We start from the raw sequence: 13,468 nt of genomic DNA on the forward strand, positions 1-13,468 counted from the left end.
CGAATTCTCTTAGTATTCTTTTATCAGAAAGTGTCTTTATTTCAGTAATTTATTTTTTTTAAGATTTTATTTATTAGAGAGAGAGTTAGAGTGAAAGAGCGCAAGCAGGGGGAACAGCAAAGGGAGAGGGAGAAGCAAACTCCCCGCTAAGCCGGGAGCCTGATATGGGACTCTATCCCAGGACCCTGAGATCATGACCTGAGCCAAAGGCAGACACTTGACCGACTGAGCAATCCAGGTGCTCCAAATTTTCACTTATTTCTTCAAAGATGTCTGTATGTAGAAATTTTGCAATACTTGGGGCACCTGGGTGGCTCAGTCAGTTGAGAATCTGACTTCCGCTCCGGTCATGATCCTCGGGGTCCTGGGATAGAGCCCCATGTTGGGCTGTCCATGGAGCGGGGAGTCTACTTGTTCCTCTGCTCCTCCCCCTGCTTATGCATGCATGTGCGTGCATCCTCTCTCTCTCTCTCTCTCTCTCTAAAATAAATAAATACTTTTAAAAAATTTTAAAGAAAAGTTTTCAGTACTTCAAATATGTCCATCCATTGTCTTATGACATGTATGGTTTCTGGTAAGACATCAGCCCTCATTCAAATTATTGTTCTCTGTATCCAATGTGTCATTTTTCTTTGGCTGCTTTCAACATTTTCAGTAGTTTGACTATTAAATGGCTAAGAATCATTTTCTTTGTATTTATCTTGCTTGGGGTTTGCTATATTCTTGAATCTATAAATTGTCTTTCACCAAATTGGGGAACTTAGACATTATAACTGAATAATAATATTTTCTTTTCTGCTCCAAGCTCTCTCTTTTGCTTCTGGGATTCAGTTACACATATGTTCGGCCTTTTGCTATTGTCTTCCAAATCTCAAAGGCTTAATTAATTTTTTTTCTCTATGTTCTTCAGATTGGCTTATTTCCATTGTTCTGACTACTCAAGTCTTTGTCATCTCCATTTTCTTTTAAGTCTACCCAGTGACTTTTTTATTTCAGATATTGGTGGTTTTTTTCATTTCTAGAATTTCCATTTGGTTCTTTTTCATAGTTTCTGTTTCTCTGCAGAGATTTCCCATTTTTTCACTGATTTCAATCATTTTCCTTTATTTCATTGAACACAATTATGACAACTTCTTCGCCAGTCTTGCTATTAATTCTGACATTCATGTCATTTCGAAGTTAGTCTATGGCCATTTACTATATTTTCTCTTGAGAATAGGTCACATTTTCCTGTTTCTTTGTATATTGAGTAATTTTAGATTTTATCCTGGAAGTGTAAATGTCATGTGGATTTTGTTTTATTCCTCCAGAGAAGGTTGATGCTTTATTTTAGCTGGCAGTGCAATTGGTTGGACTCAAACTGCAAGTCAAGACATCCATTCCATTTGTCTGGTTTCTTGGCTTACATTAATTCATTTATATTACATTTAATCTGTGCATGCACCATTCGAAAGTCAGCCAGAAATTTAAGCATTATGTGTATACAGAATATGGGACCTCCTCTCTGACTCTCTCCTTTATATAATAGCCTCACTTACTTTCTAGCAGCTATGATTGTCCCAAACTTTGTCCTTTATTTTTTTTACACTCTTAAAGACTATGAATTTTCCCACAGAGTTTGAGCGGTCCTGTATGGGATACCTTCCCTAAATCTATAAGTTGGGAGGAGGAGGTAAAGTTAACCGTCCCAGCTCCTTCTTCTAAGTATGGGTACCCCTTTCAAATCTTGCCTGTTTTGGTTCACTCTCTAGGGCCTTAGGTATTTGTTTTTATAATTTTGTCCTGAGTTTATCATTGTTATCTGCAGGAAATGTGATCCAGTAGGAACTTACTTGGCCATATTGGAAGCAGAACTCCTGTACTGGCTAACATAGAAATTTGTATATGTGTATGTTAGTATTATTTCTATCACTTAGGATATTGTTTGTGACCTCTGCTTTCTGGACCCCATGGCACATTCTTTTGAATATCCTTAAGGATGACAAATTTTTAGACTTTAAATCTAGTTTTGACTTTTTTTAAATAACTGGAACAACACTTGGAGTCAAGAATAGTAAATATATTTTCCAGTGAACAATAAATAAAATGAGCAAGTAGAGTTATTCCTTTATTGGGTCAAAAATAAAATGAGTCTTTTTTTTTTAAGATTTTATTTATTTATTTGAGAGAGAAAGAGTGAGAGAGAGTGGGGTGAAGGGCAGAGGGAGAAGCAAGCTCCCTGCTGAGCAGGGAGTCCGATGCGGGGCTCCATCCCAGGACCCCAAAATCATGACCTGAGCCAAAGGCAGATGCTTTTAACTGACTGAGCCACCCAGGTGCCCCATAAATGGGTCTTTGGCATAATGAGAATTAGCACTATAACTTGATAAACTGATTTTGAAAATGTTTAAAAGAGGAATCCTCAGGTACTTCTGAACATTGACATTTGTGTATCTTTGTTAGGGAGTTATCTTGTCATGTCCTTTGCCCATTATTTATTGGACTATTTTCCACTTACTTTTTTTTTCAATCATTTATGTTGAAAATATTTTTATACAGCTTGTCACTTATCTTCCATTATCTATGGAATTTTCTCAAATGCAAATTATTTATAATTTTCTGTAGTCAAATCTTTCCATTTTCCCTTTATTAAATTTCTTTTTATGCTTACAGAACTCTTCCTAACCTCCAGTTAGATGACTAATCATATATTCTCATTATTTTACCTTTTGAAAAATTATTATTATTAAAACTTTTATCTGGAATTTATTGTGCTGAGTGATGTGGAGTATAGATCTAACTTAAATTTCAAAGTAGTTTACAAATGATCTTAGTATCATTTATCAGATAATGTATTCTGTCCTTATTTGACTAAAAGTTAAGCTCCATTATATACTAGCTATATGTATACACGCTGTACTAGAATCGAATCTGTATGTGTCGGCAGATAGACATGCATACTAGCATTTGTTTCTCGGCTGTTTTATGTTTGTATATTCTTGAACCACAACTTTACTCTTTGAGTTACTGTAGCTTTGTGATGTTTTAATACTAGTGGTGTGAGTTTACACACACCCTTTTATTTATATTTCGTGCACTATTCCTTTGGCTTTTCCCTCCTACATACACTTTATGCAAACTTCAGAATATTTTAAGTTTCATTAACTCCCCTTCCCCAAATCCTCATGGTATTCTTTTATTCAGATACAATTGACAAATAATAATATAGTAGTTTCAGGTGTGCAACATGATTATTCAATAATATATGCAAAGTGGTCACCATAATGTCTAATTAGCATCCATCACCATGTGTAGTCACATATTTTTTTCTTGTGATGAGAACTTTTTTTTTTAAAGTAAGCTCCATACCCAGCATGGATCCCAGCACGGGGTTTGAACACCCTGAGATCAAAATCTGAGCTGAGATCAAGAGTCAGACACTTAACCAACTGAGCCACCCAGATGCCCCAGTGATGAGAACTTTTAAGATTTATTCTCTTAGCAACTTTGAAATATACAACAAAAAACATGGAACCCTTCATGCATTTGTTAGTCATCCTTGTGCAGGTACCATGCTAATGTCTGTGTCATTCCAATTTTAGTATATGTGCTGCTGAAATGAGCGCTCCTCATGGCATTTCAACTGGAATTAAATTCACTTTAAAATTTTCTTTGAAAAAAATTGACATGGTTATAAAATTTCTTATTAGAACAAAGTTTTCTCTGCATATCAGTTTCTTTAGGTCTCACATCTCACATTTTTTCAGTAATTTTCTTGCTATAATGAATGGATTTTTTTTCCCTTTACACCTCCTAAATAGTACTTTGGAAACGCTAACTTTTTATATCCAGCTATCACATCAGACTCTCTTGTTGTTTTTTTTTAAGCTGATCACTTTGGATTTTCTAATTATATTTATTTTAATGACAATGTTATCTCTTTTTCAGTAGTCATATATCTTATTCTCTGATTTCTGCCTCACTGCCTTACCTGAAACTAAATGCATTTAAATAATAATCCTGTGATAGTAAGAATTTTTTTAACTTTAATAGGAATATTTTAGTATTTTGAACATTTGCATATTGCTTCTGTTATTTTAAAAGATAATCGGCATGTGTGTTTTTCTTTTATTTTTAAGATTTTATTCATTTGAAAGAGAGCAGGAGCAAGGGGAGGGGTAAAGGGATGAGCAGGGGGAGGGGCAGAGGGATGAGCAGATTCCCCGCTGAGTGGGAAGCGGACCTCCTCTGCTGCCACTCCTCAGTCCCAGAACCCTGAGATCATGACCTGGCCCGAGTCAGACACTTAACTGACTGACCAATTCAGGCACCCTGTGTTTTCCAATTTTTTACTGAGTCTCTACTTAGGGGGGGGGAAAAAGTATGCTGAAGTTTTATAAGATGCATTTTCATTAAAATGCTATTAAAATAGGGCGCCTGGGTGGCTCAGTCAGTTAGGCATCTGCCTTCAGCTCAGGTCATGATCCCAGGGTCCTGGGATGGAGCCCTTGTCAAGCTCCCTGCTCAGCTGGGGGCCTGCTTCTCCCCCTGCCCCTGACCCCTGCTCGTGCTCTGTCTCCCTCTCTCGCTCTCACTCTCTTTCAAATAAATAAATAAAATCTTTTTTTTTAAGGTCTGTTTTTAAAAAATGCTATTAAAATAATCACTTCTTTCTTTGTGTGATATGTTAAATATATTTTCTAAACTTGACTTGTTCATTTCTTATTGGGATAAACTCTGTTTGGACTCAGTGTAGTTGTATTTTAATGGTCTGCTAAATTTGATTTGCTGTTATTTTACTTAGGATATTTACATCCATTTCCGTAGTGGGCCTGGCCTCTCCTTAGATCTTTGCTGTTTATGCTTTGGATATTTGAGTATTAGGTTGTGCTGACTTTAAAAAAAGAATGGGAAAAGCTTTGCTTTTTCTGTGACCTGGAAAGTGTACATTACTTTGAGAATCATTCGTGACTCTTTCTCTCAGATTCTACCTTCAGACTCTCAGCAGTCCTATCACTGCGTCTTTAAAATATACATAGAATCTGGGGCACCTGGGTGGTATAGTCAGTTGAGTGTCTGACTCTTGGTTTCGGCTCAGGTCACGATCTCAGGGTTGTGGGACCAAGCCCCATGTCAAGCTTCATGCTCAGTGAGGAGTCTGCTTGAGAGTTCCTCTCCCTCTGCCCCTCCTGCTCATACTGTCTCTCTCTCTCTCTTTCTCCTTCTCTCTCAAGTAAATAAATAGATCTTCTTTAAAAAATTCCATGCAGAATCCATTTACAGTAGTACTACCGTGGTCTAAAATGTTTCTTTCTCGGGGCACCTGTGTGGCACAGCGGTTGGGCGTTTGCCTTCGGCTCAGGGTGTGATCCCGGCGCTGTGGGATCGAGCCCCACATCGGGCTCTTCTGCTGTGAGCCTGCTTCTTCCTCTCCCACTCCCCCTGCTTGTGTTCCCTCTCTCGCTGGCTTCTATCTCTGTCAAATAAATAAATAAAATCTTTAAAAAAAATAAAATAAAATGTTTCTTTCTCTTGCTTAATGTATTACAGTAGTCTTATTCTGACCTTTGCCCCTCCCATCCAGTCACAAAACAGCAACCAGGGTGATCTTTTAACAGGTAAGGTGGATTATTTAACACCACTGTTCTAAGACCTGCCAGAGGGTTCCTCTCAGAAGGAAATATCAAGCCCTGACTGGGCTCCTTCCTTTCTGACCTCATCCCTACCACTCTCTGCATTGCTTACTCCTCACTGGCCAAACCAGCCTACTCATTCTTGAGTCATGCCAGACAAATCATGCTCTGGGCCTTTGCTCTTCTGCTGCATTCACTGCATGGTTTGCTTTTTTTGTCCTTCAGATCTCTATTCAGAAGTCAGCCTTATCAGAAAGTTCTTTACCCATGATCTAGAGAAATGAATACTCTACCCCAGGCACTCTGTCCCCTACTGGACTTTATTTCTTAGCACTTACCGTCACCTGACAACAGGTTTTTGCTTTTGCTTTTGCTTTGCTTATTTATTGTTTCCCACTAGAATATAGAAACTTTATTTTCATTTACTGTATTAATCTCTAGTGCTTAGAACAGTTCCTGGAGAATAGACCCCTTCCCACACCACTAATAAGTATTATTGACTGAACACATGAATGAACTGAAGGAACTCAGCCTGTAGTAGTTTTGGAAAGAAAAACTTGGACACCTCCCTCCTTTGTCTGTTTTTTGCTTATTAGTCTTTTCTGGTTTTTGTGTCAAATTTTTGGTTAGAATTATTGAGATATAACAAACATGTAGAATGAGTAATTCAGTAGTTTTAAATGTTCAGTTGGGTGAGTTTGACAAAAATATACACTAGTTTAAACACCACCACAATTGTGATATGGAAATTTCCATCACTTTTGTATCAGTTTTGTTAACCTTACACCAGAAAATCATCTATTCCTCTAACATCACATTTTTTAATCTCCTTTCTAACAAAAAATTAAGACTATATTGTTAATTCCACTTTCCATTGCTAATTTGATTTATGTTCTCTGATTTTTTTCTTAAATTTGTTAGCAATGTGCATTTCTTAGTTTTCAAAAACTAGTTCTTATTATTTTATAATTTTTATTTTTATCTTTATTTTCTTTTATTTGTCTTAGATGTGGTTTGTTCTACTTTTGTTGAATCTTCTATGTTTATCTGTGTTTTTTATTAATTTACTTAAAAGCTTTATAGCTTTGAATATGCCATTACTAGTACTTTGGCCACATTCTAATCCATTTAGATGCATGCAATTCTAATGATCGTTTCCTAAATAGGCTCTGATCATCATTAGATTTTCTCTTTGATTCTGAAGTTCTTTGGGAGAATTTTGTGGGGTTTTTTTAGTCGGATTTCTTAAACTTTTGTTATTAATTTCTACTTCAGGTTATTTTTTTAAAATTTCTGTGACCCAGTACATAATACCTTTTTTTCTTTGAACTTTATGGATTTTGAGAAGGATGTATTTTAGTAGCATACAAAATTCAATATAGAGCTATTGAATCATCATTATGAATTACACTATTCTAATTGTATTATTTTTATCTGCTTGGTATGTTGAAGAATGACTGGTGCTATTAGTGGCATGAGTCTACTACTACAATTGTGCTTTTGTCAGTTTTTCCCTGTATTTCAAAGGGTTTTGTTTCTCTGTTTTCATGTCAGTTCATTCTTGCCTTGTATCCTCCTTTGGTTTTTTGTTTTGTTTTAGTATTTATCTTTGCTTAATAGATTTTTTTCTTATCTTCCCCCTCACCCTGTTTTTTTCCTAAATCTCATTGCTTTAGGTATGTCTCTTCTAAACTGTATTTATAACATTGCATTAAAAAATTGAGGTGAAGTTCATATAAGATATAAAATTAGCCATTTAAATGAATAATTCCCAGACATTTAGACCATTTACAGTGTTGTGCAGCCACCACCTCTGTATTCATTGCATTTTAATTCCACTTCTTTTTCTTTATTTTAATTATTTTAAATTATAAAATACTTTAAATTATTTTTCTCTACTTATCAGGAGGAATTAAACAGGATATAACAGTCTCTCATTTTAGTTAGGATTATGTTCAGCTGTAAGAAACAGAAAATTCCAAAATACAGTAACTTCAATAAGATAGAAGTAGATTTTTCTCTCAAGTGAAAGAAGAGAAGCCCAGAAGTTTTCTGGTTTGGCACTTCATGGTGTCATGGACCAAGGCTCTTTCCATTTTGTTGCTCTGCTGTACATCGTTTTCATTTCCAAAGACCCATAAAGTCTAAAATGGCTATTGGAATATGATGCCTTTTCATCTGCATAGAAGCCTGTGGGAAGTACAAACAGTTAAAAGAAGGAATGGAGGGCCACCTGGGTGGCTCAGGCAGTTAAGTGTCTGCCTTTGGCTCAGCAGGGAGCCTGCTTCTCCCTTTCCCTCTGTCTGCCCCTCTCCCTGCTTGTGCACTCGCTCTCTCTGTCAAATGAATAAATAAAATATATTAAAAAAAGAAGGAATGCAATTCTTAAAAAAAAAAAAAAAATTAAAGATGCCTCTCCCTTTAAATACCTGAGAGTTCATACACACTTCTAATTCTGTTGGCCAGAACTGAGTCACATGGCCAAACCTACCTGCAGTGTAGCCTGGGATATACTTCTAGGCAGTCATATGCATAGCTAAAACTAAAGAGTTCTGTTACAGAGGAAGAGTAGGAGAACAGATAGTGGGAAACAACTTGCAGCTTCTGTCACTCCTCCCCATGGATAAATGTAGGACTTTCTATACCCTCCTTCTCTCACCACTCCTTCATTTCCTAGTTTTTATGGGTGTCAGTGAGATTTTAGATAATAGCAGCTATTTATTTAGGCTTACATTGTGCCAGTATTTAATCTTCACAGTAGTCTTAACTGGGGTAAGCACTGCTCTATCCCCATTTTACAGATAGAGAAACTGACACTTAGATTAAGCACTTTACCTAAGGTCACACATCTGTAATTCAAACCTATGCTGTAGTGTCCAGATTAACCACTTTATACTCTCAACCCTATTATCATTAAATGTTTTTATACCGTGTGTACATTGTGTATCTCTTTAAAGAATAATTTTTTTTTAAAGATTTTATTTATTTATTTGACAGAGATAGAGACAGCCAGCGAGAGAGGGAACACAAGCAGGGGGAGTGGGAGAGGAAGAAGCAGGCTCATAGCGGAGGCCTGATGTGGGGCTCGATCCCATAACACTGGGATCACGCCCTGAGCCGAAGGCAGACGCCCAACCGCTGTGCCACCCAGGCGCCCCTAAAGAATAATTTTTAACATGGGTACTGTTTTTAGAGTCCTGTTAACATTCCTAATATAGAAAGAACTATCTTTTACTCTTTTTGCCATTTGTTTTTTAAAACAATGTATCCACTTTTGCTCTTAGGTTTTGTTTTTTGTTGGTTTTTGTTGTTGTTGAAATTTTCAAGCATACGAGAAAAGTAAAAAGACTAGTATAATGAATCACCATGTAGCTTGAGCAGGTGTCAACATCTTGCCAATCTTTTTTTCAATCATTCTTGTCCCCCTGCCAGATTTTTATTCTGGAAGTTTTAAATCAAACCCCATTCATTATATTGAAAATACGTCGGTAGGTGTCACTAACTTGTAAAGCTTTTTTTCCCTAACATGACCTCTCTAACATTATTACACATATCAAAGTGAATAATTTGTAAATGTCATATATAGTCCATTTTCAGAGTCTCCAGATTATCTCAAAAATGCCATTTTACTGGCTAGAATCAAAAACATGCAAGTGTTGGTGAGGATGTGGGAAAAAAGGAACCCTCGTACACAGTTGGTAGGAATGCAAACTGGTGCAGCCATTCTGGAAAACAATCATGGAGGTTCATCAAAAGGTTAAAAATAGAACTACCACAGGATCCAGTAATTCTACTCCTGGGTATTTACCCAAAGAATAGGAAAACGCTAATTCAAAAAGATATGTGCACCCCTATGTTTATGACAGCATTATTTACAATAGCCAAATTATGGAAGTAGCCTAGTGTCCACTGACAGATGAGGTAGTATGTGTGTGTATCCACATGCACACACATACACACAATGGAATATTTCTCAGCCATAAAAAAGAATGAAATTTTGCCATTTGCAGCAACATGGATGGATCTAGAGGGTAAGTGAAATAAGTCAGAGAAAGACAACATATGATTTTGCTCATATGTTGGAATTTAAAAAACAAAACAAGCACAGAAAATGAGACAAATTAAAAAAACCAGACTATTAATTATAAAGAACAAACTGGTGGTTACCAGAAGAAAGATGGTGAGGCGATGGATGAAATAGCTGACGGGGATTAAGAGTATACTTATCATGATGAGCACTGAGAAATACATAGAATTGTTGAATCACTATATCGTACATTTGAAACAAATATAACACTGTATGTTAACTATACTGGAATTAAAAATTTTTTAAATTCCATTTCACAATGGCTCCATTAGAATTAAGATCTGATAGGCAAGCTTCATACTTTATTTTTGGTTGATATGGTATCAAGGTCCTTTTAATGTATAACAGGTTCCCCTGTAATGTGTAACAGTTTCCCCACCTCCCTTTTTGTTTTACTTTTTTGTTGTGTTTATTATGCACTACATTAATACACTGCATAACCTTCTAGAAGGATTAGATGAACATAACCGAGTTATTTTTCATCAATCAGGAAAACGCTTCCTAAATCAATAATCTTCTCTAAACCCTTTGACACATAGTAACGATTAACTTAAGAGACTGCACCTATCTCCTTCCATCAAATTCCGCTGATACGGATAATGGGCAGCCCTTTTTTCCTTGCCCCCAGCAGTGAGCCTGTGGGTGTGCACAGTGGCTATGCTGGGGTGACGAAGCGCATGGCCAAGATGCTGATCCAGGGCAGAATCTCAAATCCTTCTCACTTCCCTTTTTAAAATGCCATTTAATGTTATTTGTTGAAGATATTCTTGATTTCTTTTTAAACAATGTTCTTGAGTTTTTACTAGTATCTTGTTTTACTGGGATACATATTTAAGTAATATTTTTTCTGAAAGAAAAATGTTTATTATCTTTCTAAGTCTTAGTTTATCTGAGAATGTTTTTTTCTTTTGCTCTTCTCCGCGCATGGCTAACTAGTGTTCGGGCAGAAAAGTCTGAGGCCGGTCGGATTTGTGTGTGTTTTTTTTGGGTTTTTTAAAATGTGTATAGGTTTATTTTTTTCTCATTATCCTTGGAAATTAAAGACTGAACCAAGATATGTCTGGCAGTGTCTGATAGGTGTCCTTCCATTCTGTGCCAAAGATAGGCATTAGTAGTTTATCACGGCACTCTTTCCCACTGAACACAAATGAAGTGTCTGATTCCTTAAAACGAAAAATAAAACACTTTTTTGCCATCACTAATGAAGGTGTTAGTCTCTTACTAAGTTTCTTAACATGCCCTCAGAATGTTCAGCCTTTAGGGGCGCCTGGGTGGCACAGCGGTTAAGCGTCTGCCTTCGGCTCAGGGCATGATCCCAGCGTTATGGGATCGAGCCCCACAGCAGGCTCCTCCGCTATGAGGCTGCTTCTTCCTCTCCACTCCCCCTGCTTGTGTTCCCTCTCTTGCTGGCTGTCTCTATCTCTGTTGAATAAATAAATAAAATCTTTAAGAAAAAAGAGAGAGAATGTTCAGCCTTTAAATCTTTCAGGAGAGTTTCCTTCTCTCTCTTTTTTTTAATCCTTTTCTTTCTCATTTTTTGAAATCATTGCTCTTCTCCTGTCTGTCTTGATCTCTCTGAAGTAGCTTTTAAAGATTAGGGATCCGAGGCACCTTTGTGGCTCAGTTGGTTGAGCATCAACTCTTGGTTTTGGCTCAGGTCATGATCTCAGGGTCCTGGGATCGAGCCCGCATCAGGCTCTGCACTCAGCGCAGAGTCTGCTTGAGATTCTCTCTCTCCCTCTGCCCCTCCCACTCATGTGCTCTCTCACTCACTGTCTCTCTCTCTCTCTCTAAAATAAATACATATTGGGGCGCCTGGGTGGCACAGCGGTTGAGCGTCTGCCTTCGGCTCAAGGTGTGATCCTGGCGTTATGGGATCGAGCCCCACATCAGGCTCCTCCGCTATGAACCTGCTTCTTCCTCTCCCACTCCCCCTGCTTGTGTTCCCTCTCTCACTGGCTGTCTCTATCTCTGTTGAATAAATAAATAAAATCTTTAAAAAATAAATAAATACATACATAAATCTTTTTTAAAAATTAAAAAATAAAGATTAGGGATCTGTCACCACATTTCTTCACTTTTCATCTCTTTTTAGTTCTGTGTTGTAGTAGAGACTGAAGCAAGTGTTCTCTTTCACTGTTTTTGGTTTTCTGTTGTACTTAACTGCTATGACTGCCTTACCTGTAGTTTTTCCTGATCATTTTCTCATTTAACTGCCTAATCTAATTTGAAATACAATTTAGTATGTGTGGTTTTTTTCACTTTTTTTATTGAGCTTTAACTTTCATAATGTACACTACTTAGTTTAAGCTCAGTACATTTTTATGCATGATTGTATTCCTGCTAACTGCCACCCAGATCAAGATACAGAGTATTTCTGCGGGGTACCTGGGTGGCATAGTCAGTTAAGCATCCAGCTCTTGGTTTTGGCTCAGGTCATGATCTCAGGGTGGTGAGATCAAGCCCTGCATCAGGCTCCACACTCAACATGGAGTCGGCTTGAGATTCTCTCTCCCCCTCCCACTAATACTCTCTCTCTCTCTCAAATAAATAAATATTTGGGGGAAAAAATACAGAGTATTTCTGGCATCCCTTTATGCCCCTTCTTATTATAGTCTACCTCACATAGGTAACCGTTATTCTCACCTCACTCACTCTCAGTTCATTTTGCCTATTTTTGAACTGTATATAAATGGACTCATATAGTACATACCTTTGTGTCTCGCTTCTTTTGTTCAACACACCCTATGAGAGGCTAATCCATGTTGCTGCATGTAAGTAGTTCATTCTTCATGATTGCTGTGTAGTATTTTTTTGTATGAATATACCACAATTTGTTTATTCTACTGTTGATGAAAATTTGTTTATTTTACCAGTCTTGGCTATTATGACTAAAGCTACCATGAACATTTTTATGCTCTTTTCATGGACTTATGCTCTAACTTATTTCTCTTTGATATAGACCTAGGAATGGGATTGTTAGGTCATAAGGTAGGTAGGTGTATGTTACTTCAGTAGATACTGCCAAACAGATTTCCATCGTGGTTATACCAATCTGCATGACCATCTACAGTGTATGAGAGTTTTGGCATCTTGGCAACAGTTGGTTTTGTTTGGTTTTGTTTTGTTATTTAAATTTAATTAGCCAACATATTAGTTGGCTGATAGGTGTCCTTTCACTGTATCATTAGTTTCAGATGTAGTGTTCAACAGTCCATTAGTTGTGTATAACACCCAGTGCTCATCACATCACATTCCCTCTTTAATGCCCATCAGCCAGTTACCTCCCCCAGCCCACTCCCCTCCAGCAACCCTCAGTTTGTTTCCTATAGTTAAGAGTCTCTCATGGTTTTTCTCCCTCTCTGATGACTTCCCATTCCGTTTTCCCTCCCTTCCCCTATGATCTGTGCTATTTCTTATATTCCACATATGAGTGAAACCATATGGTAATTGTCTTTCTCTGATTGGCTTATTTCAGTCAGCATAATACCCTCCAGTTCCATCCATGTCGATGTAAATGGTAAGATTTCATCCTTTCTGATGGCTGAGTAATATTCCATTGTGTATATGTAAGACATCTTCTTTATCCATTCCTCTGTTGATGGACATTTGGGCTCTTTCCACTGTTTGGCTGTTGTGAACATTGCTGCTGTAAACACTGGGGTGCAAGTGCCCCTTCGGATCACTACATTTGTATCTTTGCTATAAATACCTAGTAGTGCAATTGCTGAGTCATAGGGTAGCTCTGTTTTTTAACTTCTTGAGATAC

At 37.2% G+C, this 13,468-nt stretch overlaps 1 protein-coding gene and 1 non-coding gene across 3 annotated transcripts in view; one reads left to right on the forward strand and one right to left on the reverse strand.

Moving 5' to 3' along the window:
• Positions 1-13,468, forward strand: part of SMG6 (SMG6 nonsense mediated mRNA decay factor) — a 226,925-nt gene that overhangs the window by 167,221 nt on the left and 46,236 nt on the right. The gene's annotated exons all lie outside the window — the stretch shown is intronic.
• Positions 3,502-3,605, reverse strand: LOC117795889. The gene has a single exon (XR_004620036.1). It is a non-coding gene; the product is annotated as a U6 spliceosomal RNA (small nuclear RNA).

The sequence above is a fragment of the Ailuropoda melanoleuca genome, chromosome 13, assembly GCF_002007445.2.
Source record: "Ailuropoda melanoleuca isolate Jingjing chromosome 13, ASM200744v2, whole genome shotgun sequence".
NCBI classification, from domain to species: Eukaryota; Metazoa; Chordata; class Mammalia; order Carnivora; family Ursidae; genus Ailuropoda; species Ailuropoda melanoleuca.